We start from the raw sequence: 22,405 nt of genomic DNA, 5'->3' as shown, positions 1-22,405 counted from the left end.
CAAAATTAAGCTTCTTAAATAGACTTTTTTTTGTGATTATAAATGGTAAATGGTTCAGCACTCAAAATGTATAGTTACAACTAAACAGCATTTACAATTCTGCATAGGTTTTCATTCCATACACAACAGCAATGTTCATGGTGCATCAGCACTCAGCATATAATTAATGTGTATGAGGAAATTTTCTTTGTTCAATCATTCTTTTTTATTTACTTCTTATAAACAGTACACCATTGAAAACCACAGTAGCCAACGTGTTTCATCAACAGATACTTCTTCAGGGCTCTGACTTATGAATAAACATCCCCAGTTCCTTAGTATCTACTGGTATTGGAATGATCCAAGCTTTGTCAATTCGTACAATACAAGAATTGGGATACGTTTGTCCCTTTGCAAAAGCACTCGTGGCGTCTGCTTCTGTGTTTCTACCCACATAGAGTTGATTTGGTCTCCGTCCTTCCTCCTACTTTGATGGTTGTTGCTTTCACCATGATCCTGGAATGGTTTCTAACGCCACAACCTTTATTAGACAGGTTGGAGCAGCGTTTGCACCTTAGGCAATCTTGCTAGAGGACAGATGGGGCACTTTGCCTGACTACTGCAGGTGAGTGTTTCCTATTCGAGATAACCTCTCACAGTGTCACATTAATCTCTGACAATTGCACAACACCCTTTATGAGGAGTACTCTTCGGAGTGTCTTGGGATGGTATGCCCTTCTTTTTCATAACATATGTATGTATAATTGTGCCTCGATAAACTGTGCGAGTTCTGAACTGACAAATATGGGCTGCTATATCTCACAATGTTATACATCTATAAATTGCTCGGTATCTTGTTTATGTTCCCTCACAGGTACCACTGGTGAATCCATAAACTTGAGTTCCATGGATCACTGGTTTTGTATCAAACCTAATATACTGATTCAATGCTAAGTTCTGTTACTTTTTGCACACCTTTTCCACTCTCACAGCAGTAGCTAACAACATATCCTGAAGAAAGCCACAAAACTTTCTAGGTCACTGGCTGAAACATGTCGATCTGTGTCCAGCACGACTGGATATAATGATTTCCGTCGTATTTTCTGTTTTTAATCCTAGCACAAGGTAGCCAGAATAAAGGATATGTGGTAAACCCTGTAGCTAGTTTTAATCCACTCCTTCACTTGCACTGCACCCCTCACGACACCAGCTCACATTGGGTTTTAGTATTTGATAAAGCTGCCAGGACTTTACATACTGTGGCACAGATAGCACAATTAATTGTTTAGGTACTGCTCTATGTGGAAGATTTGTGCTTCAACTTTCAGATTTTGGAGACGTATTAGGATTTGATTTGTTTTAATAAAAAAAAACATATCTATGAGGAAGTTAGTGTAAGTCAGGTTCTGTTGTTGCATATCTCAATGGATCATGTTTGAGTTTATCTACTGTTGGGATGTGAAACAATTTCAGGGTTTCAACTGAGAAGTGTGTCGGGTAGCGCAATAGTCTCTTTCGAACATTCTTTGCAAGAGGGCCGAGGAGATTAAGAATTGGTTCAAATCCCCACATCCCTGCTCCGTAAGTGACAATAATGGCAGTTTTTGCTTGTCCAGTCATATTAGTCACTTGTGAGAAATGGGTCCTGGGCAATCGTAGCAAAGACACATCTCAACCCTTGCGCCCCTCATCTGAATGCATTTGCTTTGCCTTTTCCAGAATATCACCTGAAGACAGTGCTTTCCATTTTTCAGCATTTTCAACTAGTCTTGTCCTGACAGTTATGGAACTATGTTTTGATTTGGACCGTTCTCCTCCTATGACAAGCTCCCAAAGGGGGTGGATTGACCTTCCACTGAAAGCTGCAGACTTTGTACACATCACAAAGAAACACTGGTTCATCTTCTCTGCATCTGTACAGTGTTTCTGTATGAACGTAGACGCTGGATACAAATCACTTTTAATCAGTGCAGTACATCGTCATGCTATAATGTTTTAGGGTAAATTTCCTTATGTTGTGTCTAGGGGCCTGATTATGGTGCCGGTCAGACAGTATTCTGTGGTCCTGTCAGAGGCGGTTGGACCATCAAAGGTCTCTTCCGAATGAGTCAGTCTGACCACTGGGTTACGATGCATGCATTATGTTCTCCCATTCGCCCGCCGACTCCGACCACCGAGATGGTGGTCGGAGACAAAGTGCATCCATAGAGGTGTACAGTGATCTCCGACCGCCATTTGGATTATGATATGGGTTTCCAACAACCCGACAGTGGCAGTCCGGCCGGCTGCCTCGAGTCATCAGAAACAAAGAAAAAAGGGTGAATACTCAGCCAAATCCTCTTCTCTCGAGCGGACTCTGGCGTGGATCCTTTCCTCCAAGTCCCCCCTACACCTCAGCAGTTGCACCCCAAAATGGACGGTCCTGTGGGCGTCAGAATCCAGGCAAGTCCTCATGTGGCATGTATCCCTATTGACTGGACTGTGCTCATATCGCCACACTCCAGCAATAGGGCACATGGTGCACAAGGCATGTCCCCACATGTGTCATGCATGTGTGTACAACTGCACATGTTTCCTGTGCATCTGTACCCACTTGCAGCGACATGTCCTGGGAGTGGGGCACTGCCGAAGATGAGACCTCTGTGGTAGCAGCGGCTGCATCGTAAGACGGCAGGCAACGCTTTCCCGGCCTCGGTGGTTGAAATTAGACTGCGGCTGTCATACGGGCGGTCAGACCGGCATTGTAAGCAGGACCTAGGTTTGTACATTTTATGAACAAGGAAGACTGGATGCTGTGAGGTTCTTTTAGCCGACATGCCACACCAATGAAAAGCTATAAAATTGAGGGGTGTTTGGACAAAATATTGAGTTTTTCATATGGAGAGACAGAAATAGTGGAAATAAAATAAAGGGGAATAGTAAATCTTACCCCTCTGAAGTTCAATGCTTTCCCTACTATTGCACAGACTGGAGTGGGAATAGAAAATTGTATACCTCCATAGTCCAATGCTTTCTTTCCCTGCTGTTGCACAGACTGGAGTGGGTATAGTAAACCCCCCCCTCCAAAGTGCAATGCTTTCCCTACTGTTGTACAGACTGGAGTGGGAATAGTAAATGTTACCCTTCCGAAGACCAGTGCTTTCCCTACTGTTGCACAGCATGGGGTGGAAATACTAAATGTAACCCCTCTGAAGTCCAACGCTTTCCCTACTGTTGCACAGACTGGAGTGGGAATAATAAATCTTATCCCTCTGCAGTCCAACACTTTCCCTACAGTTGCACAGACTGGAGTGGGAATAGTAAATCTTATCCCTCCGAAGTTCAACACTTTCGCTACTGTTGCACAGAGTGGAGTGGGAACAGTAAATCTTACCCCTTTGAATACTGTGATACAAAAATATCGTGATGCAGACATATTGTTGTCAAGAATATCGATTTATTCAGGTAACATCTTTGTTAAGAATAATGTTTTATTAATATTGTTTTCAATAATTTAGCTGTATAAAATATTGGTTTTTTTATTATCTTAATGTGTTTTAGTTCATACATGAATTTTATGTCATTATTTTCTGTAGAATTGTTAATAACATTTTTTTAAATAGTTTGTAATTTTAAGTGATTTCTAAATTTTCAATTTAATTGTTAACAGTAATTTATAGTGTCGTAACAGGTTGGGAGGGGTGTAGAGGGAAGTTAATCAAGTAATGATTAATTAACAATTAATTATTCATGATTTTTAATTAATTAATTGAGTATTTATTATTTAAATTGTACAATAGTTATATTTTATGTGTAGCATTCTCGGTTTGTAGGGGTATAGGGTGGGAGTTAATTAAGTAATAATCAATTAATTATTAATGTATTATTAATTATTTAATTGATTATTCATTTTCTAAATTGTGTGATAACTTTATATATTGGTTATATTTTAGGTGCTGGGTTTGTAGGGTTATAGTGTGGGAAGTTAATTAAGTAATAATTATTTAACCTATAACTATTAATTGTTCATTAATTAGTTAATTGATTGCCAATTGCATAAATTGTGTTATACTTATTTAGTTTAGTTATTTTTTAAGTGTGGGCTGCTAGGTTTGTGGGGGTATAGTATGGAACATTAATTAAGTAATTAATAAATAAATAAAAATTTGAATTGATAATTAATAATTAAATTGTTAAATAATAATGTAAATTGTTTAATTGTAGTTTTATACATATATATAATTTTTGAGGGGTTAATTAATAGTGTTCATATTAAGTGTAAGTATAATAAATTCAACCCCTCCAGTATCCAGTGCTTTCCCTACTGTTGCACAGACTGGAGTGGGAATAATAAATGTAACACCTCCGAAGTTCAACGCCTTCCCTACTATTGCACAGACTGGAATTGGAATAGTAAGTCTTACCCCCTGAAGTCCAATGCTTTTCTTACTTTTGCACAGCCTGGGGCAGAAAAAGTAAATCTTACCGCTCCGAAGTCCAACGCTTTCCCTACTGTTGCACAGACTGGAGTGTGAATAGTAAATCTTACCCCTCCAAAGTCCAACACTTTCCCTACTGTTGTACAGACTGGAGAGGGAATAGTAAACGTAACCCCTTCGAAGTCCAACACTTTCGCTATTGTTGCACTGACTGGAGTGGGAATAATATATATTACCTCTCCAAAGTCCAACACTTTCCCTACTGTTGTACAGACTGGATTGGGAATAGTCAATTTAACCTATAAAGTCCAAAGCTTTCCCTACTGCTGCACAGACTGGAGGTGGATTAGTAAATCCTACCGTTCCTAAGGCCAATACTTTCCCTACTGTTGACCTGTTTTGAGTGAGAAAAGTAAATGTAACTACGCTACGCTTTCACTAGTGTTGCATAAACTGGAGTAACAATAGTATATCTATTATTCCCAGACTTCAATACTTTTCTTAATATTTTTGAAATACATCTATTATTATTTGTATATTTCTTATTTTATATAATTTGTTTATAAATATACATACTTTAAACATTTTATAATATTTTTTGTAAATGTCTTTTATGTGGATTTTATAGTTTTTATATGTTATTTATTCAATGTTTGTTCAATGTTTGTTAATATTTGTAGTCTATATATAAATATATATGACCTCACATATTACATCACTTATGACATGGTCAGTGAGATCACTGATGGCATTTCAAATGACATCACTGGTATCATCGTCCAGTGAATGTACGTATTTCATAAATGTTTCCAAGACTTAAAGATATATATTAAGCTACTGCATGAGTTAAATTACTATTCCTTCTGTACTACTGAGTGATACTATTTCTAACATATGCGATCAGAGTGGTTGTGTGACTGTATCCGTGTGTGAGTGGCTCTATGGGTGTGTGAGTGACTGTATGAGTGTATAAGTGGGTGTGTGAGTGGCTGCGTGGGTAGCTATATTAGTGAGTGAGTGGGTGTATTGGTGGCTGTATGGGTGTATACGTTGGTGTGAGTAGCTGTGTGGGTGTGTGAGTGACTGTATGGCTGAGTGAGTGGGTGCCTGAATGGCTGTATGAGTGAGTGACTGAGTGTGTAAGTGGCTGTATGACTGCGTGGGTGGTTTTCGAGTGGGTGTTTGGTTGAGTGAGGTGGTGTGTGAGTGGCTGTATTGGAGAGTGAGTCTGTGTGAAGGGCTGTATGGGTGAGTGAGCAGAAGTGGATGTGGTTGTATGATGTGTGAATGGATATGTAAGTGATGGGTGGGTGTATGAGTGAGTGTGTGAGTTCTTGCACAGTTGAGTGAGTGGCTGTGTTGAGAGGCTGTATGGGTGAGTGAGTGGGTGTGTGAGTGAATGTACTGTGCAATGTATGGGTGTGTGAGTAGCTGTATAGGCGAGTGAGTGGCTGTGTGAGTGGCTGCATGGGTGAGTAAGTGGTTGTATGAGTGGGTGTTTGAGTGGATCTATGGATGACTGAGTGTTTGTGTGAGTACTTGTATGGGTCTGTGAATGGGTATGAGTGGGTGTGTGCTTGTGTGAGTGGATGTATGAGAGGTTGAATAGGGGTATGAGTGGGTGTGTGAGTGGTTCTGTGGGGGATGCCATCAGTGATGTCATTCGAGATGCCATCTGTGATGGCATTGATTATGTCATGAGTGACAATATGGGAGGTCATAAGCAGTGCATTGCGGGGGCATAAGGTATAGTTAGCTCAGGTAACTATAACTGCTGAATTTCACTGGTTTTGCATGAGTGAAATGTGACCCTAACTATAATGTCCCTGTAAGCTTTGTTTTTTTCCAGTGAATGTCTAAGGTTCTTTTTATTCTATTTCCCTAACTCTAACGTCCTTATAACCTTTGGTTCATAACTATAACATCCTTGTAACCTTTGTTTTTTTCAGTGAATTTCTAATGTTTTTAAATTTTTATTTACTAACTGTAACCTGTAACCTTTGAGAATGAGTGTGCGAGTGAGTGCATTAGTGTCTCAGTGGGTGTGTGAGGAATTGCGTAAGTGTTTCAATGAGCGTGTGAGCGGGTGTGTGGGTCTCTGTATGGGTCTGGGAGTGGGTGTATAAGTGTATCAGTGTGGTGTGTGAGTGGGTGCGTGCATGTCTGAGTGGGTCTGTGAGCATGTGAGTGTCTGAGTGGGTGCATGAGTGTCTGAGTGGGTCCCTGAGTGGGTGTGAGAGTGTCTGAATGGGTTTGCAAGTGCCTCCATGAAGGTGTGAGTCAGTCTGTGAGTGGGTGCATGAGTTTCTGCGTGGGTGTGTGAGTCTCTGAGTGCATCTATGAGTGTGTGTGTGTGTCTCTGAGTGGGTGTGTGAGTCAGTGCATGAGTCTCTGAGTAGGTCTGTGAGTGGGTGTGATAGAGTATGAGTGGGTGTGTGACTGTCTGAGGGGGTCTGTGAGTGGGTGTGTGAGTGGGTCTGTGAGAAGGTGCATAAGTGTCTGAGTGGGTGCATGAGTATCTGAGTGAGTGTCTGGGTGGGTCTGTCAGTGGGTGTGAGAGTGTCTGAGTGGGTTTGCAAGTGTCTATGAAAGTGAGAGTCAGTCTGTGAGTGAGTGCCTGCATATCTGAGTGGGTCTGTCAGTGGGTGCGGGAGCCTATGAGTGGGTGCGTGAATCTCTGAGTGGGTTTGTGAGTCAATACATGAATCTCTGAGTAGGTCTATGAGTGGGTGTAAGACAGTTTGAGGGATGCTGAAAACTGACACTTTTTACTTCAATGTATGTTTAAAATGAGTTTCACTCACAGAAAAAATGCTGGTCAGTTGTTTTAGAATGATCCACATGCACTACTCTGTAGAAGCATGGCGAACTGGTGACAGTGTTAGTGAATGCCGCCAGGATACCGAAATCACCTTATAGAAACATACATGTGTGTATATCAGCCCCCGTGCTTCTTGTGCATCTGTTTAAAACTATATTTTGCACTGATATTATCTGTGGGAATTAGTGGGCTTAAAAGCACCCGTAAATGTGGAATAAATACATATTATATATAAGTATGTAGAGTTCGAGGAATAGAGTGTCAGTAAATTTCAACCAAAGCACACCAAATTTAGCTGCATTTTTAGAGACCCAGTCATCCCTAGGGGCCCGGTTTGGTAAGGAAGACAGCGACTCATAAATACTTCTAGAGGCCACTTTAGTAGCACCCACATACTGGACAGCAGTAATGGGAATGCCAGTACAAACAACCAGAACACAGAACCCCCCTCTGAATAATAACACTTCACAAACTCAACAGTAACAGAGAGTACAAGCTTGCGCAATGGAACATTGCAATACTATATGTTGCTCACTGCTGCCCATCTGCCACATGTAGATCATCACTTCATTCACCGCTGCATCCTCAATGCCCCAAAAAAGCAGCTTCAAAAAGGGGAATTCAACACACACAAACAGCTCAATCCCAAAATGGACGTACCAACAGAAGGTAATGACAGCGATGATGAACTCCACAGCGCCAACGAGTGTCTGCCGATGAGGGTCTTGCAAACAGTCAAAACGAGACTCTCTGTGGGCTCTTCTCCTCCGTGCACCACAACAGTGGATGTGGATGCTAAATACGACCAGCCCATCGCCAATTGTAGTAAGGAAGACAGTGACTCGTAAATACTTCTAGAGTTCACTTTATTTTTATTTTTTTACAAATCTTTTTATTGAATGAACAAACCAAAAAAACAAAGACAATCAAAGCAAAAAAGAACAAAGTGCAGTACATTATCGAGAATGTCCAGCAGTTTTGATGCATTGATACGGTATATGACATGGCGTTGCAATTGTTCAACATTACAAACAAGCATCTAATACAGTTCTTAATGACATAGACATTATTACATCCCGTGGTCCTCCAACTGTGGTGAGGAGTCATCAAAGGGTGTACATATCATCCCCCTATGCACATTCCATGCCTCCCAAATACTTGTCCACTTTTGGGGGCAACCTCTGCTCTTATACACCACCCTCTCTGCCTGAATGCACCAATCCATATTGGACTCCCAGTCACAAATCTTGGTTCTAAGTACATCCTTCCAGGTTCTCGTTACGTTGCGTTTCGCTACCATTGAGCCAAGGGAAACCCATATTCTCTCGGCTCTTGTCAAATTGGTAGCTTCCCAGATATTTAAGAGGCACAAATGGGGTGAGACTTTGAAAGATTTGTGGCATGTTGAAGACTGAGCAGACATGACCCTCCCCCAATATGTCAGAAGAGTGGGGCAATCCCACCATTGGTGGAGGAATGTACCAGTGAGGCCACAACCCCTGGAGCAGGCAGCAGAGCTTAGGGCACCCATTTATACAAGCACTGCGCTGGTGTAATAAGCCCTGTGGTGGAGCTTGAATTGGATGAGCTTAAATCGGGAGCGGATCGCCACCTCCTGGGGGAAAGCCATCGCCTCCTGCCATTCTTCATCGTCAATGTCCCCAACGTCCTCCACCCAGCGAGCGCGAATTTTCCCCATTGTACCTGATGTATTGTTAAGTATTTTACGGTATGTCAAAGAAATAGCTTTGTCCTGGAGGTAGTCATCCAAGAGTCTATCCTCAAGGGGCGAGGAAGAGGGAAACTCTGTGCCCCTGGGTATAGCCCTTAGCAACACATTGCGGGCTTCTAGATATCTAAAAGTTTCACAGTCCTGTAGTTGGTAATCTCGTTGGAGATCGCTAAAAGGGACCACCTCGCCCTTTGCTCACAGGTCACCCACTTTGGTGAGATCTATCATGTCCCATTTGTCGAAGCCCGGATGTTTCGATAACAGACCCAGTTGGTGTGTGTCCAGCAAGGGAGTAACCTGTGTAATTCTTGCCTTCCACCCCAACGCAGTCGTTGCTGCATGCCAAATGGCAATTGTGGTGGAAGTCTGGGTATATTTGGGTGAGTGGTTCTTTCCTCCATAGAAATCCCTAGATAGATATGTCTATCCATCTGATAAGGAGGTCAGTCCCCGGCTGATGCACCTAGTGATTAATGACCACCAGTTGGGAGGCCCAATAATAGCTTTTGATTGCGGGCAGGGCGATACCATCCTCGTACCATCCTTTCATGAGTTTGGCTAACGCTATTCTGGGAACCCCATTATTCCAGAGCAAGGGGCGTATCTCCGCTTCGATGGTAGCAGAATAGTACGCCGGGACCAAATACAGTGTGTTTTGCAGGGCATAGAGAAAGTGGGGAAGCGCCATCATTTTATAAAGGGCGACTCTGCCCAATAGGGTAAGAGGGAGTGTCTTCCAATGTTGGACGTCGGCCTGGAAACGGCGCCACGGAGGAGCCAAATTGTGGGGGTAAACAACTGTGGGGTTGGTTGTAGCATAAATTCCAAGGTATAAAAATCCATCCGTAACTATTTTAGCCCCACAGACCCTGGGCAGGATCGGGCGGGCTCCGCTCAGGACATAGACCAGAGACTTATCCCAGTTAATTGTATAGCCGGAATACTGCAGAAAAAGAGCAGAGTTCACTTTATTAGCACCTACGCACTGGACAGCAGTAATGGAAATGTAATCACAAACAAACAGAACAAGGTACCCCCTTTGAATAATAACACTCCACAAACTCAACAGTATACAGAGAGTACAAGCTCATGCAATGGAACATTGCAATAACCATTGTCACATAACATTAATGTGGCCGCAAAACATAACATTAATATGGCCACGAGAATAAACACATTACTACACCCAGCCTTAACATATTTATAATCACAAGGGCGATTTTGGCCCCATGGACTCCATCCCCTGGGGCCCGTCAATGTCTCCTGGGTGTCCTGGAGCCCTCCACACAGTGTGCAAGTTCCAGACCGTGGAAGAAGCCTCAAGGACCCCGCAGTCCCAGCTGGCTCCCGTTTCCTGTGGGAGCCGGCATTCCTATTGCACACAGGTAGCTGCTGGAAATGCAGTTCCCTATGTGCAAGAGCAAATGTTTCATCTCATTAAGCTGAAACCTCTGCTTCCAGCGGCGGGAGCACTTTGACAGCTCCCGCCCAATGGAACCGTAGTGTTTGCTTATGCTTGGCGGGATCTGTCACAGCTCCCGCCAAGCAAAAGCAAACAGCTATGTCCAGCTATGTGTTGCTTAGAAACCCTGGTCTGGGCGGAGGGGGACACACTCTGTAGTCACACACCTACAGGGATTCAGAGAAAAGGTTAGTGTTCAGTACGTCTTACATAGCACAATGGTTAGTTACTGTGAAGTACAACCTGGTTATCAATGACATTGGTAGCTAAGCACGCAAACATTCACTCATGGCTCCAGCTGTTGTAGCCCAAAGACATGAGAATACCCACAAATCATTGACGGCACCATGGCCTTCCTGTAAACTATATGCTAATGCATTTCTTGTACTATCCAACTCATACATGCAATAGTTGGCTGCCAACCACAACAAGCAACCTGTATATTTAAGAAAAATGGTTGTCGCTCCCAAGAGCAGATCTCAGATTTATTTTATTTATTTATTTATAAAGTTTTATATAGCGCTAGCTAGACCCGTGGGTATCAGAGCGCTTTACATACACAAAGGAAAAGAAAAATTGCATAACATCATAGGACATGAAATGCATAAAGACATAAGCAAGGACATAATACTTCTGTATCCAGTGTGGGAAGACAGACACAGGTGGTTGACACAGTCAGGGGTTATATAATCCATGTGCAATGAGTTATGTTGTTGCCCTAGTTGCAGATCCGATAACACATGCTCGCCTATGCCTTGAAATGAGAAGCTGCATGTTGCTTTAACGTTTATTTGGGCCTCGTGGCGTTGGCCAAATTACTGGTTAATAGGCAATACTACTTCCTTAGTGGTGATAATGTTATCACTGGTTCTAGAGGGAGACAGGATGGGTGCCACTGGCTTCACAGGAGAAGAATGCACTATAAGGACTGGCGGATCAATAAGGGTAGATAATTGACTCGGATGTGCATCATATGAGCAAGTAGCTGACTGCTAATTGCTTCTATCTTCCTGAGCTTGCAACTGTCCTGTCTTTGGTGCAGTATTGGCTTGAAAAATTGAATATTTCTGTTTTCCAATGAGGGTCGTCTTCCCTTTTTAGGTTTCGCCTAGGTAGCGTGCATGTGCTGCTCTAGGAGATGACCTTTAGGAATCGGTCTGCTCCTTTTTCAAGCACACTCGTGCTTGTGGTGGCATCCACCTTGCTGGAGCGCACAGCGGCGCGCCGACCATCTGTTTGTAATTAGCATGGCTGCGCGCTGCTGCTCCTGCTCCCGCTAGGGTAAACTAGCACAAGCACGAGTGTTCCACATTGCGCACTCTCACCCATTTGCTTTTTCTGCTTCTCCCATCCACGGATCCTATGTTGCTTTCGCCCATCTGCGATGGTGAAGTGCCTTTATTTACATCGCTGGCGCTTTCAGATAAGTTTGCTTGTTTCTACTTCATGCATTCAGTTCTGCTGCATGTGCTTGTTTATTCTGCGTGTGCTTGTTTATATTGTACGTGTCAGTTTCTCCTGTATGTACTTGATTTTGCTGTGTCGTTTTCTGCTGTGTGTCTGATCCGCTATTTGTGTCTGTTTTTGCTGTGTGTGTCTCCTTCTGTTGCTGATCACTAGCCTGGCAGTTTTGCTGCCTCTCGTCCACCCTGCTCTTGTTTACCTGCGGTTCCTAATGATGTCAAATGTTGTATATATGACATCAGTGCTAACATGTATGTTTACATGCTGCCACAGTCCAGAGGTGCTTGACTGTGTTTTTAAATATGCATTGTGCAGCGCTCTGAAACCCGGCAAGGTGGACTAAGCACTGTGTAAGACAATCAGCTATTTTTAAAAGTAACAAGCATTTCTTGTTCCAACGTACATCTATAACAACGCGTTAATGTGTTGTAGGTGTGATGACGTTCGCCACGAGCACCAAGCACGGTTTCACCCGCTCACAATACTTTGGAAGCACATATCGGTGTGTGGGTTGCATCACGAGTTGTTGTCAGTTGTGTTTTACAACAGGTGAAAAATATACCTCCTATCACCTCTAGAAGAGTAACTAATCACAGGCTGATGTTCGCCACAGAGTCTCTTTTCGAGGGGTTTTGAGCACGCCATAGATTCACCCATGGATCTATATATTAACCTTAGACTTCTGCCTCACATTATGCTTTAATTTCCGTCATTTTCTTTACTTCATAGGATAATACTGTATTATGATTGGTTAGAAAGTGGCAGTGTATCAACAAGACTATTAAACTCTGTTCACAAATCGCAGCGCTGTGCTTCACACTGAGCGGTTCACTCACATTTGAGCAATGTAAACATTTTAGTCTTAAATCATTGATCCCATAATGTTCAATCAGCAGGGGGTGCGAAATCACTTTATTTTATTCTTATGAATGTTCTCGGAATTTCATTCGATTTTGCGAACGTAAGATTCATAGCAGCATGGAGATGTCAGTTTCTTCAGCATCCAAAAGTTTTCACTGCTCCCAGCTTCCTCTCGCTGGCGAGGGCACCCTGTCAGTTTGTCTTGGCATTAGTAGACATCTTGTGTCCCTCGTGACCTGTCTCTAGTGTCACTTGTCTGAACTTCCTAGCGCTGCAGGAAAACTAGTGCACCCCCGCTTACCTGGGAGCTAGTTACGGCCTGCAGTGCCTGCTCCTCCTGTGCCTGCCCCCTTTAGGTTTATTGAGCTGCACCATATCCTGCTTATTAATATTGTACTAACGACCAGACTTACATACTTAAATAAACATTTGCAATGCAATAGGTCTCGCATTTATGCGAGTTTGAGCTATTGGAATTGTAAATGACAATTACTTTTATTTATGTTTTTGTTTTTAAACGTAAATAAAAGGCCTTTTTTCTACTCTGAGAGAGTCATCAGCACTTCAGGTTTATGTAGCGTGACATCGTGAAGACTATAATGGTTGCATTTGCTCACAGGTCTCATCACATATTTTGGTTAGTGTCTGCTGTGAACTTGGATTCACAAGCTAAATATGCTGGACCTATTGACTCTGAATGATTAAATAAGAACTGCCTCCAAAACACAACAAGCATTGGCATAGCCAATAGGTCTCGCTTTTGGGACCTTATAAGTATTTAGTTATGCAGCACAATATCCTTGGTGCAACAACATCAACTGTTGAATGGCTAAACACTTATAAGGTCCCAAAGGCGAGACCTATTGGCTATGCCAATGCTTGTTTTGAAGGCTCCTAGGATAGTAACTATGTCAGCCTGGAGAGGGGGATTGATGATTGCATGGGCTGTATTAGCAAAGCAGCCCGGTCCGGACCCATTTGATTGCCCCGATTATTCCTTGCTTTCGTCAGCAGTCTTTCCTGCCTTTTTGAGGGCGACCTTCGAGGTGCGGATGATGAAGACAGGTGTTTTCATCATCGGGAGGGTAGAACTTGGATGCCATGTACCAATTGATAGTTCGCTAGGTGGGGTAGATTTGTTGGTACCTACTTGCTGATGATCGATCTTGTGCACGTCTACATCAATTGAGACTGTTGATTGCGCCTCGTGCGTTACGTCTTCCTTACTGAATTTTGTTGGAATTAAGTTATCAGTATGAAGTCTGGGGCCTTTAACTTCTCTCAGTTTGGCAGCTAGAATAGATGGGACGGGGTAAGCAGGTCAAATGTGGACGAGCACGAGGAAGTATGATAACTGGTGGCGGGATCAGTTTGAACTTGTGGTACTATTTCATTTAGCTCAAAGAAATAGAGAGAATATGCCTCAAAATGCAATGTGGAGACATCAACATTCCTGTCAAAAAATTACCTGATTTGGCAATAGGGGTAGCTGTAGTTACTTGTCCAGGGATCGGCTGCCATTTTGAGATACTTCGCAAACTCAGGTATTTCTGAAAACTACTCACCTAATGGGAGTCCAGGGTGATTTGGCTTGTTTCCATCCCATGACGTTTTCTTCCCACAATGCCCTTCAAAACATGCGCTTTCGTGCACTTTGCTGTTTTCTCACCAAATAGCAAAATGGGGATATATTTAGGAAATGTTCTCTGTTTAATTCAAGGGAACTTACAAAACGTGGGTACCATTACAAGCCCCAGGGCGGTGGGGAAAAATACCTAAATCTGGCCAGGCTTCTCTGTGTGGACAAATACTTATGAAGGTTTAAACACTAGCTAGCCATACCATACAAACAACGGCTTAGCAAGGGGGGGCGCCCTAGTAGGCAAAAGGTTAAAGGTTATTTTCTGTTGCAGTGCACCTGTCACCTCACTACACTCTTTCTTTCACACGCACAGCAGTCTTTCTTCCATATTCGGTCTTTTCTCTTGTTACACCGGGGTACTGTTTGCGGGCGAAGTCTGCTCTCTAGTTTTACCATCTGCACAGCCTTCCCACAGGGCGTTTTCCTCAGCCTGTGACGTCACTGCGCACGGCGCTCGGGATGAGAGCCTGGGTCCCGTGCCCGCGCGTCACGTCCGGTCAGGCAAGGAGGGGAGCCTCTGTTAGAGGAAGTGAAAGCGACTGCTGTTGTCATAAAGAAGGGAGCCAGGAGGACGGGTGGAAGGAAGCCGAGTACCTCCCCAGCAGCCAGCGCAGGCCCGGCGGCACCCGACGAGCCACCTCATCGTCACCGAGGGGAAGCAGCGGCGTCTGCCTCGCGCGAGGGGTGAGTGGTGAGCAGCGCCGGCCGCGCACTAGCTACCGGGAAGTCTGGGGGTCCTGACAACACGGGAGGCGCAGCCTACGGGCCTGGTGTCAGGTCAGGCGTTGTGGACGCGGCACTTTCCGGGACTGGGGGCAAGCACAGGCACGGGGCCTGGCGACGGGAAAGCAGTGCAGACGCGGCCGTGCCCCCAGGCTGTGGGCAGAGTAGAGCAAGCCTGGCCTCCTAGACGTGTCCCCCCCGCCCCCCCCCCCCTGGCAGGGCAATATCGGTTCTTCCGCCCCCACTGAGGGGGGTGGAAGAGCAAGACCGTGGGCCTGCCAAGGGAAGAAAGAGAGGGCTTCGGCCCTCCCTGATGGTGACAGCGTTCTGCTTTTACAGGAACAGAGAAACCGGGGAGTGGGAGCTGTCACATCTGGAGGCAGAAGAGCGGCCAGAACCAATGTCTTTAAAGAAGCGAGGATACTCTTCCATTTACTGACAGGAGTAACCAGGGGTCTCTGTACTTCACCACCCGACGCTGCGATGTGGAGCTTCGATGGCGCTGCCCAGATACAATTCCTGCCCCCGCAGAGATACTCGCCTTTCTTAGTTTCTTTTTGTCGAATTACTTTTAGTTCGACTTGCATGAACGTTTGAACACAAACACATTACTTTATAGGGGAGTGTTTTTGCATAGGCCATCAGGAGGAACGCTCAGCCTGTCGCTGGTATTTATTAGAACAATATTGTGGTTTTGAGTCATGTGTAGGCGCTATAAACTACCCAGTAGAAGCCCACTTATGTTTATACAACAGGTACATGTCCATTACGTAAAACGCGAATGCGAGTAATACACATTTTGTTCTGAATTCGAAGATCTTCCGCAACGCTTTCTGTCGTACGCGTTCAGCGCCTCTCATTAGGTACGTTATAAGGCCTGATTTGTGTTGGCAAGGAATCTAGAAAGCTCGCACCTCTAACTGAGAGTACACATGGATGTACTTTTTGATTGGGTTTACACCGGCTTTAGTCATATAAAAAGAAATGGTTTGGTACGCAATAAATTGTAAACTAGGTCCACGTGAACTGTTAGTTCATGTTTATAACACTACGGCTCATCTAATTGTGGAGTGGTTGGATTTTGCTGATCTCTTGTACTTTTTGGACATTTCGTGCACCGGGTGTGATTTACAAGCATATGCCTACCGATGGTGCTTTCGTTAATTGCCCAAATACCTCTTTTATTGTGGAAGTGATTTTGAATGTTGTGTTGTAAGACTGCACTGGGCCCTGACACGCTACCTTAATGCTTTCTATCTTTGTACTCACTGTTTCTCTTCGTCGGAAGGGTCCGTAACCTGTCCGTTTCTGAAAATTTGGTCGCAGCTTTTATATGGCACGGATTTGACAACACCCCATGAAAGGCAGTGCATAGCACGCACAGTTAAATGTCTAGGACAGTTGCTTTTGTTTCGTATATATAATTTTTTATCCTAAAATGAGTATATTTTTTTCTTTTACGGACGTAATCCCTCGTATTGATCAGTGGTCCTAGGATCAGTTTGTATTTTGCTGCTAGCCTTTCTATTAGTGCATCTGTTTATTATGTGACCTCCCACTATTTATTGGTCTTATGTTGTAGCTTGCTGTAAAGAATTTGACAGTACGTGGTCATTAAGTCACGTTTTCCTTTTGTCAAGGGTGATGTGTTAAACGTAAACATTACACAATATATGTCTCACCTGTGCTAAAATGATCTGTGTGTATATATTTTTAATGAATCATTTTTATGTTTGGACGTTAAAAAGAGACCTGGGCAGGCAGCTTTAGCTGGGCATGTGGAATAAATGAGCACTGAACATGTGACCAGTATCCTGCAAATCACTTGAGGTTTTCCCATTTCCACACTGCTCGACAATATAATCTACATATATTTAATATTTTGCTCCCACTTCTCAGTCAATCGTATTGTAGTTTACAAATTCCAACGTACTTGCATGTTTGTATAATAAAAGCTTTTTGGGTGGACAAATGTGGAGTGGTAAAAGCTAGGCAGGTTGTCCAAGAACAATTAACACTCAACTAAAGTATTCCTTTGCTTAAAACCAACTCCTGGACTTGGTCACATAGATGTATCAATTAAAGAAAATTATTTTCTTTGTGATCCTCACCCACTCTAATAGTGGCATGCTTCATCATCGGAGCCAACCCCTAAAAGCCAGGGTGGGCTCTACAGACATACCGGGAGCACTTGGATAGGTCCTACCGGGGAGCTACATATTAAAATACCTCTCACTAAGATATCCCTTTATTAGTAGTGAAAGTGGGTTTGAGTTAAGAAGAAATACATGGAGAGGTACTCTAGGATATTATGGTCCTAAGACCCTTACTCAAGCCGTCAACATGTTTCAGCCCCTTCAACTGACCCACATTGTCCTGGGCTTTCATCAGGACGTATATTGTGTAATAGCCCCGGTGTCAGTGCTAATGAAATGCATGCACAAGCCTGGAGTGAATGGGGACTAATAGGTGCAAATGCAGCATGTTTTCGCTTGCTGACTGTGTGACTACAGGGCCTGTCCCCTCCTCTCCCAGAGAAGCTCAGCGGTTAACCAAAATGGGTGCCATTTAAGTTATATGCAATTGATTACTTTTCTAACTCCAGGACTGGATCCTAGATTAAGTCCTGGGACAGAAGTGAGTAAATACGTTTTAGTTACTGTTGTGATTTTGTAAGCAGTATTTTGCTATTTTAAAAGCTGACACTTAAAAAAAAATTCTGATCAAATTACCAATGTTATCCTATGGAAGGAAGTTCACTTAGCAGGTAAGTGGGGTTATGGTTACTTTTTCTAGGTCAGTGTTGGATCCTTGATCCAGCACTAGTGTACCACCTGTAAGCAGTTGAGAAACTGTTTTATGCAGGTGATTTTTTAAGGAATATTTATACGTTTTCAAAATCGACACTTGAGAAGAAATTTCACAGAAAAACAGTCTATGGTTTCCTATGGAAGAAAATTAGAGTTATGGGTAAAGTATGTTCTCGTTACTTTTGTAATCCAGTGCTGGGCTCCTAGGCTCGGTACTGGGACATCTATCTAAAACAGGTAAGTAATTACGTTTTCACAGTTGGTACGATTTTTAAAGAATATTTTTAGTTTGCAAAAATCAACAGAAGAAATTTCACAGAAAAAAGTGTTGATGGTTTCCGATGGGAGAAAATTGAGTTGGTGGGAAGTACGGTCGTAAGTACTTTTCAGGGTCAGTACTGGGCACCCAGATCCTCAGTCACAAGGTAGCCAGGTCCTCCGGGGTTTGTGAGGTTGCTGGCCACAGGAGGTGCTGGGATTTTAGCAGGTTCGAGGGTCGACAAGCCAGTAGGGCTGGGGCCAAAGCAGTTGGTGTCTTCCTCTTCTTAGCAGCTGCATGGCAGGTCTTCTTTCTTCTTTGCTGTTTTAGAATCTGGAATCTGAGGATGGAAGGTTCAGGGTGCCCCTAAATACTAAATTTAAGGGGTGTTACAGGTAGGTAAAGGGCCGGGACCACTGGGTCCCTGTCCTGGGGTGGGTACGCCCCCTAGCCTGCCACCGCTGTGGGAGGGGGGGCAGTGGCCTAGTCGTGATTGGGCAGGGCTCCCCATCTTCAAGATGGCGTGAGCTCGGGGATGTTTCACCTCGCCTCCCCCACCTGAGGGGTGGGGTTGGCAGAGGCTGGCACACCCCCTGTCCTCCTTTGGGTTTTCCAGCCAGTCTTCCCGCCAGTGTGGGGGTTTAGAACCGGTAGGGGCCAGTTGCTGAGTACAGCAAGTGGCCTGGAGAAGCTCACAAAGACGGCATGCCTTTGAAGCTTCCCCCTGCCCATCCTGGGGGAGGAGACCTAGCACCTTGCCCATGATGTGCATTGTTGCAGGCCCAGGAGAGCGGGGGTTCTCCACCCAGGGCTCCAGCAACATGTCTGTTGTGTGGCAGCCTAGGCAGCCCCTCAGACCAGACGTGGATTGTAGGTTAGGTTCAGGGGGCATCTCTAAGATGCCATCTGTCGTGCATTGTACATTAAATCCTGCAGTGGCATCAGTGCGGGTTTAATGTGCTGAGAAGTTTGATACCAAACTTCCCAGTCTTCAGTGGAGCCATCATGGTGCTGTGGAGTTCGTTTGATGAGCTCTCAGCACCATATACTCTTAAATGGCAGCACTGCACTTGATGCCCAGGAATGGACCTGGGTACTGTAGGGGCACAGGGCTCATGCTCCTGGGCCCACACCACTGGCATAGGGCACCCAGCTAGAGGGGTGGCTGATGTATGCCAAGGCAGTGGAGGTTGTGGGCATGGCACACAGGGATGTATGCCATATCAACTCTGTTTTGTCTTGTACCCAGACACTCGGCCTGTTTGTGTTCGGGTACAGGGCCTCTAAAGGTGGCACAATAAGTGCTGCAGCCCTTAGAGGCCTTCCCTGGTCACAAGGCCCTGGGTACCTAGGGTACCATTTACCAGGGTTTGCCAATTTGGGTTTTAGGGAAGGAACATAGGCCCTGGGCACCTGATTGGCAGGAGTCCAGGGCACACTTAGCCAAAGTACATTCAGCAATTCAGCAAAAAGCGGGGGCATACCATGCAAGAAAGATGACACTTTCTCAGTTACTCACTACATTTGAAGTTAAGTTGACTCCGGGGCTATTGCATGATGTGCTTCCTGATAAAGCACAGAATTCCAGTGGTTCTTATCTCTCCAGCACACTTTAATCCTACTGTCCAAGAACCTTGTCATTGGCCAGTTAACCTATCCATTGTCACCCTTATCTACACATCATCCAGGAATCAATGCCCCAACCCTCGCCAATACAACTCCCAGCCACACCAGTAGCATCTACCTATGAACCCTGAGCCTCTCAAAGGTGGCTAGACCATGATCGCAAGCATGATGGCCCATCATAGTATAGGAGTACCCAACTCTGAAGTTCCTGTTGAAAGGGGCAAGACGTTGTCCTTGGGCCACTCCGCTCAGGCCGTCCAGAAACTGTTCCAGTCAGCTATTTGGGGTTTGCACAGACCTTTACGCACTTCCATATGAAGGGCTGTGCTATCCACCTTCTTCAATTGCAGTCAAGCTTCAGAATTCAAGTGAAGGAGCTGAGGCAGCCTTCCACTGGTAAGTAATTGCTTGCTTTACCAACGGGAGACTCAAACCGACAGAGTGAGTCTCGTCCCTGCATTTTTATTGGCCATTTTTAAACATTTAAATGGTGCATGCATCCCAAGTAGGCACAGTACCTAGTCTTGGTAAACTTTCTCCCATGAAGCATACTGAAATGGGCTGCTCTACAGGATGTGGTAAAAGTTGGCTACTAATAATCAGCGCGGGCAAGAGGCAGTTTTTTCTGCTTATAGCAGTCTTAAGTGGTCGTCTTCTGAGCAAGCATGTAGGTTGACAATGGATTTAGACATGCTGTTGAGCCATTAACAGATCTAGCACTTTCCTGTGTAATATCCTTCTCTATTAGACTACACAACTTCTAAAATGGTGGCTAAATTCATTTGGGTGATCTTGCGGTTGTTCAAACCTGGATGCCCTTGAATGAATGTCACATGTCTGATGTACAGTAGTCTCATCTATATACCAGAGTAATTGAAGTAGTCCTGTTTTTTTGGGTGCCTTTTTGGATCCACTGATTCTGCAAGCTTTAATGGTTTCCATCCTGAGAATGTCTGGCCTTCATGCCTCCTGTGGCTAGGTGTAAAGTGTGTGTGTGTGTGTAAACCTAACGTTTTGTCAGAGCATTACAAGGAGTGAGGTAGAGTGAGGTAGAGTAGGTCTGGTAAAGAGAAGTTACCGGTGTATGAGACCAGAATCCTGAATGTTGCAGATTTTTTTTTAGTAAGATGAGATATATATATTCAACGACCATCGCTATTCCAAACCTCCTGGCCGGCGAGAGGAAAGCACACAAACCCACATATGTTGGCAGAGATGTTTTATTCTTCCAAAGACCTCATTCGTGACACGTTTCGAGCAACAAGTGCCCTTGATCTCACGATAACACAAACTGTAAGGCTATTTTTTTGTTTTTAAAGATGCAGTGCTTCACCCGATCACATGTGATGAAAATGGAAAACATACTATTAACTTTTCTTTACCACTTTTTTTGCTCCTATATCACTTTTTTTTCTTCAAATCTGAAGGATGTTAAACAATAGAGCAGGGTCCAACACTCATACATAATTATTGTAAATTACTTGTATGCTGAGCAAAGCATATGGATAATAAAAACAAACATGCTGACATTGACACTTCAACCTAATTGTCCGCGTTTTAAAATTTGCGTTGACAATGTATAGATCTATATGGATTATGAACAACCGCCTTGTAAAATATTTATCTCAAAGTTTTGCCATATATGATTTAGATTTAATGTCTTCAAGGAGCTGTCACAAATTACATTTAATATGTGTATATATACATCATTTTGTATTTAAAACGCTAAAACATCCAAACTGTTTGTCATATAACCTTAGTTGTTAGCTAATTGGAAATATCCATTTTGACAGCAGTACAAGTAATAGTGTGTTTTCTCTATGATGTTGTGAGAACCCTCATCTTGTATTAATGGTATCTGATATTTGATCAGTGTTGATGCTGATTTATCCTTCCGGCTACCTCTAGATAAGACTGAGTCTACATCTATGACATGAGGTAGTATCAGTGTAAGTTGAAAAGTATGTGCAAATAACGCGTTCTCAAAGTGCTAAGTGCTGTTCATAAAGTGCTTAATTAACTAAAGTGCTTGAATGCTCAAATGAATAGATCAGTATTGATGCTAATTGATCACTACAGCTACCTCTAGATTAGATGATATTCAAATCCGTGACATGAGGTAGTATCCAAATAATTTAAGAAATCTGTGCAAATAACGCGTTCACCTACAGTGCCAAGTACTATTAATAAAATACTTAATTGACTAAAGTGCTTAAATGCATAAATGTGACCAACATGATAAGTACTGCTAAATACTTAAAAATAGTTGTTTGAAAAATAAAGAAACCTTGCTAAAAAGGATTTCGTTCCATAATAACCAATTCTTAAAATTAGTTAAATATCATAAATTACTGGGGTGGTCAAGTTAAACTGTTTTACCACACTGAAATGCAGTCTCATTTTATAATACATAAGGAATCGCAATGACTTATCTTATTGCTCAAATATAGCATGGTATTCCTTAAAAAAACATATAAAAAGTATAATTCATAAAAAACCACGCTATAAACAGTAGGAACTCATAAAAAATAATGCATGTCCTCAGTTGTGTTTAGGCCATTGGGGTATTTACTGTCAAGCTCTAAGATTGTTTTGGACTCCAGTTGTC

At 43.5% G+C, this 22,405-nt stretch overlaps 1 protein-coding gene and 1 long non-coding RNA gene across 3 annotated transcripts in view; one reads left to right on the top strand and one right to left on the bottom strand.

Annotated features, from left to right (window-relative positions):
* Nucleotides 1-14,729, bottom strand: part of LOC146797378 (uncharacterized) — a 75,402-nt gene extending 60,673 nt beyond the window's left edge. Inside the window, exons 1-2 of one of the 2 annotated variants that reach the window (XR_014968480.1) lie at nucleotides 14,303-14,729; nucleotides 7,879-8,013 (exon numbers count right to left, since the gene is read on the bottom strand). This is a non-coding gene — a long non-coding RNA (uncharacterized LOC146797378). Of the gene's footprint in view, nucleotides 1-7,878; nucleotides 8,014-14,205 lie in introns of both variants that reach the window. The other variant, XR_014968479.1, reaches the window with a different exon arrangement.
* A 149-nt stretch (nucleotides 14,730-14,878) lies between these two features.
* The window catches only part of RAB7A (RAB7A, member RAS oncogene family), a 150,458-nt gene continuing 142,931 nt past the window's right edge, over nucleotides 14,879-22,405 (top strand). The window contains exon 1 of the mRNA XM_085624379.1: nucleotides 14,879-15,063. The gene's annotated coding sequence lies outside the window, so the exon portion shown is untranslated. The remainder of the gene's footprint in view (nucleotides 15,064-22,405) is intronic.

The sequence above is a fragment of the Triturus cristatus genome, chromosome 9 (genome assembly GCF_964204655.1).
Source record: "Triturus cristatus chromosome 9, aTriCri1.1, whole genome shotgun sequence".
NCBI classification, from domain to species: Eukaryota; Metazoa; Chordata; class Amphibia; order Caudata; family Salamandridae; genus Triturus; species Triturus cristatus.
Note: the sequence above shows the minus strand (reverse complement) of the source record. Positions and strands in the feature narration are given on the sequence as shown.